The sequence below is a fragment of the Coenobita brevimanus genome, chromosome 58 (assembly GCF_032717465.1).
Source record: "Coenobita brevimanus isolate Jiangsu-jjx chromosome 58, ASM3271746v2, whole genome shotgun sequence".
Classification (NCBI taxonomy): Eukaryota; Metazoa; Arthropoda; class Malacostraca; order Decapoda; family Coenobitidae; genus Coenobita; species Coenobita brevimanus.
The window spans coordinates 34278456-34283340 of NC_137011.1; the positions used below are offsets into that span (position 1 = coordinate 34278456).

The window sequence follows — 4885 nt, forward strand, 5'->3', positions numbered from 1 at the left end:
TGATGTTATCCATGTCTCTGATGCACAGTGATGAGGTGGCAGGAAATTCTAAATACATTCCAAAAGTAATACAGTATAAGCAGTTATTTGATCATTACTCGTGGAAGGAGCATCACATTTTAAGGGTTAAAGATGTATTGATCATGAATGTCACAGTGAAGTGATATTGTCAGATAAATTGTCTTTTTTGTTTATAACAGTTCATGTTGTACACAGAGTTTTGCAAACCAGCTCTTAATCATACCGACAGACACAGCATTATTTCTTTTGATGTTTTTGTATGCATTTCTGTACGTCTTTTATTGCTGTGCAAATTGAATAACCATAAAAATGAATCTGAATATACTTTTTTTTTTTGTTACAATCATAAATGAGCTCCATGCAAAATTAGGGTTCACTGGACAGTGTTATTAACTTCATTGAGATGCTGGTCTAATGGCAGCTTTTGTTCCAGGTTCACAGCTGAAGTCAGAGCAGTAAAGCAGTGATAAACAATGTCATCAGGGTGTTGCCCTAATAACAGATGATAAGTATAAAACAGTACTGTGGCCACATCTTTTGTTGTGTCAACATATTCAACAAGAGGTACTTTGGTCAACAAATTAAGGGTTATACTCCATATAATGTCCTCTGGAAGAATATCCCCCTCTACTTTATATGAGCTGATCTTGGATAATTTACTTGTTGCATTATCTTTTGCAGTATCTGTTGCTCCCATTAGACAACAGGTAACTGCAATTGAAATAAGGAAGATGGTAGTAATTTCAGTGTGATATGACGGCATGACCCAGCAGTGATGGACTGTATATTTAAAGTTACAGTTCATAAGCATTCACATGTGTTATAAATCATGTGTATATTAAAGGAATAATAGTCTGTGTTGAAATTTTATCATTTTTATGTAATTGCAATTCCAGTAATAGTGATGAATTTTTGACAGTTATTGTTCAGTTATAATGGGAGCATCCTTTAACAGGAGCATCTTACAACTGAGCATTGGTACAATAGTTAAGATATTGGTGGTAGACAGCAAGATTAACACTAAGGTAAAGTTGCTGAAGTATGCTTGAAATTGAGGGAGGTGGAAGGAATGATATAATGGAGGTGGTAAAGGAAGAACCAAATGTAAAGACAGAATGTGAGGTAAGTGATAAAATAATAAAGGTGGTAAAGGAAGAACCAAATGTAATAATAGAGTGTGAGGTGAGTGATAAAATAGTGGAGGTGGTAAAGGAAGAACATGATGTAAAGATAGAGTGTGCGGTGAGTGATAAAATAATGGAGCCAGTAGAGAAAGAACCAGATTTAAAGTTAAAGTGTGAGGTGGGTGAAGACATGTTCCTCAGTGAGAATGAGATTAATCAGGACACAGTGTCCCTCTCACCCGAAGTTAGCCAGTTCAAATGTTTTGAGTGTGGTAAAACATTTCCTATTGAGAACAAGCTTATCCAACATGCAGTAGTTCATTCAGGAGTGAAGAATTTCGAGTGTGATGTGTGTGGTACACTGTTTCGTTGGAAAAGTGCTCTGACCAGACACCTATTAACTCATTCTGGAGTGAAGAATTTCAAATGCAATATTTGTGGTAAACTGTTTGGTCACAAAAGTACTCTCACCACACACCTACTAGTTCATTCTAGCATGAAGAATTTCAAATGTGATGTGTGTGGACACCTGTTTGGTCGGAAAAGTAATCTCACCGAACACCTTTTAATTCATTCAGGAGTGAAGAATTTCAAGTGTGATGAATGTGGTAAACTGTTTGGCCGGAAACAGCAACTGGCTCGACACTTATCAGTTCATTCAGGAGTGAAAAAGTTCAAGTGTGATGAATGTGGAAAACTGTTTGGCCAGAAAAGTACTCTCACCCAGCACCTATTAATTCATTCAGGAATGAAGCATTTCAAATGTGATGTGTGTGGTAAACTGTTTGGTCGGAAAAGTGAACTAACAAAACATCTATTAATTCATTCAGGAGTGAAAGATTTCAAGTGTGATGAATGTGGTAAACTGTTTGGCAGAGAAAGTGCACTCACCCAACACCTATTAATTCATTCAGGAGTGAAGCATTTCAAATGTAATGTGTGCGGTAAACTGTTTGGTCGGGAGAGGGATCTCACCAAGCACTTATTATTTCATTCAGGAGTGAAAAATTTCAAGTGTGATGAATGTGGTAAACTGTTTCACCAGAAACAGCATCTGGCTGATCATCTGTTAATTCATTCAGGAGTGAAGAATTTCAAGTGTGACGAATGTGGTAAACTATTTGGTCAGAAAAATTATCTCACCAAACACCTATTAATTCATTCAGAAGTAAGCGTAAAGAATTTCAAGTGTGATAAATGTGGTAAATTATTTGGTCAGAAAAATTATCTCACCAAACACCTATTAATTCATTCAGGAGTGAAGAATTTCAAGTGTGATGAATGTGGTAAACTGTTTGGGCAGAAAAGATATCTCACCAAACACCTACTAATTCATTCAGGAGTGAAGAATTTCAAGTGTGATGATTGTGGTAAACTGTTTACTAGGAAGTATCAACTCAGTCAACATTGTTTAAATCATAAACATTAATCCCACTGGTCATGGTACATCACCTGATGATCGAGGGGTTGAAGCTCCTCTGGTTCACAGGATTTTATACAATACTTGCTACGTCGTGGTATGAAGAGCACACCCATAAATATAGTGTCAGGTGGCCTGTCACATCTTATTAAAGTCAGTAGAGTGTGTACTGGACAGCAGCAGTCACGTGCATACCTCTTTAGAAGGAAATTACAATATTCATTCATTGCCAGACGCCATGTATCCCAAACGGGGTGGCCAACGGCTTAGAGTTAATTGTTTTACAGGGAGGGGCACTAATCCTCCACCAACCCCACTTGACACGTAGGGATGCCAACAGCATCTGGTGTTCCCAGGCGGTCACCCATCCAAGTACTAACCAGACCCAACGTTGCTTAACTTCGCTGATCGGACGGGAAGCAGTGTACTCAACGTGGTATGGCCGTTAATTACAATATCACTTCATTTAATTCATTACCTGCCTACCTCTGATGCACCACTATCACCCCCACGAAGCCACCACCACTGCAGCTGTCCCCCCTCCCCCACCAATTCATTGTCACGAGTGGAGACCTATCATATGGAAACATGGCGCCAACCTAGGGCCATTTTCACAGTCGTCCCTAACCTTTTGGGCCCGAACGTGTGTCGGGCCCAAACCAAAAGCACCTTTGGATTTCACAGTCACTCCGAATGGCTTTCGGGAGCTTACTAACGTGGGGATGTCTGCCCGTGTTGATGCGGTAGGGTTGGTAGCTCTGGGTGGCAAAAACACTTTCCATATGTAGAGAATATTTAGAAATTGGAATGTAATGAATGTGATGAATAACATGGCTGGAACATCCACTTCACACAGTTCTTACTAATATATTCAGGAGTGAAGATATTCGCAAGAATGCAGCAAAAGTAACAAACAGGAAACGTCATCGGATTGAAGAGCTAATTAACGGCAACCTCACAACACTCCTTCTTGAAATCGGAATTAAGCTGAATGATGATGAATGTTAAGTACTGTAAAAAAAAAGGCTTAAGTAAAAATAACCATGAAGTAACATGTATAATGTCTAATGAGTGATGGTGTGGTTTATTAACGGATATACTATTAATACATGAACATTTTCTTTTCTAAACGGGGTGTTAGCAATATCAACTTTTACATCGGGCAACAGATATTAGAATTTTCATGAAAATATGCATTAGACAACCATTCTCGTACTTCTTTCGGGTCCGTTTGTTGTGGAGCCTCCACCCGTCTGCGAAAGGCTAGTATTCAGATACATAGTAGAAAGTCTCATAAAAATACACAAACTTTTTTTTTTTTTCAGTACCGGGTGTGTTTTTTACCCCAGAAATATTACATTGGGTATATAATATTGAAATAATATGAAAATATGTTACATGTAATTATTCTTTTAATTTTTTAATTTCGGGACCGTCTGTTGGGGAGGCTGCAGGTCCCCCAAGAATGTTCCAGTAATTTGTTCGGGCCGTCCCAATGCTGTCCCCAACAGAGGCCTCGGGAGGCTGGTTGGGGGTGACTGTGAAAACAAAAACGTGTGTTTGGAGGCGAGTAGGCTATTGGGGACTGCATTGGGGACGACTGTGAAAACAGCCCCTAGCTCCCCTCCTCTCATGTAATGCCTTGCCACCCTCTGTACCCTTCTTTTCTACAATACCTTTTCTGGGAAAAAGTGATGTGTTTGTTTGTGTGTAAATAGTGTACTCCTGTGTTGTTTGTAAATAGGTTGCAGCAGTGATGTTAAAAAATATTGTGATTAAGTGACATGCATGTAGAAGGTGATGTGAAGAAATGCAATAGTGACGTAGTAAGCGACATGCAAAGAAAAAGAACAATGGTGACGTACTTAATAAAAGTGTGTCTATCTATCTATTGCCAGATGCCTCAATCCCATCAGGAGTGGCCACAAACAAATCACCTTCATGTCGTCCTGTCCAATGCCATTTCACTGCCTTGCTCCCAGCACACACACCCCTCTCTCACGTACCTCTCCATTCCATCCTTCCTTCTCATCTGCAGACTCCCCCTCCCTATCCCCTCCTCCACCTCACTTGCATACACCTTCCTCGTTAGTCTCTTGCTCACCATCCTCTCCACTACCTTGGTGTATTTCTCCTGACGTTTTCTATCGCATCCACACCACAACACTCCTTTACCTCCTCATTTGTCAGTCTCTCTCACCACGTAACTCCACATGCTTCTCTCAGATAGCTTGTTTCCACTACTCTCACTCTTGACTTGGGTCCTTCCAACAAACTTCAAGCTTCACTTTCATACATTAGAGTTGGTATGACAATACTG

General features: G+C 39.7%; 1 non-coding gene across 1 annotated transcript; it reads right to left on the minus strand.

Annotated features, from left to right (window-relative positions):
• Positions 1-2896: 2896 nt before the first annotated feature.
• Positions 2897-3015, minus strand: LOC145402740 (5S ribosomal RNA). The gene has a single exon (XR_013897857.1). It is a non-coding gene; the product is annotated as a 5S ribosomal RNA (ribosomal RNA).
• Between the last annotated feature and the right edge of the window lie 1870 nt (positions 3016-4885).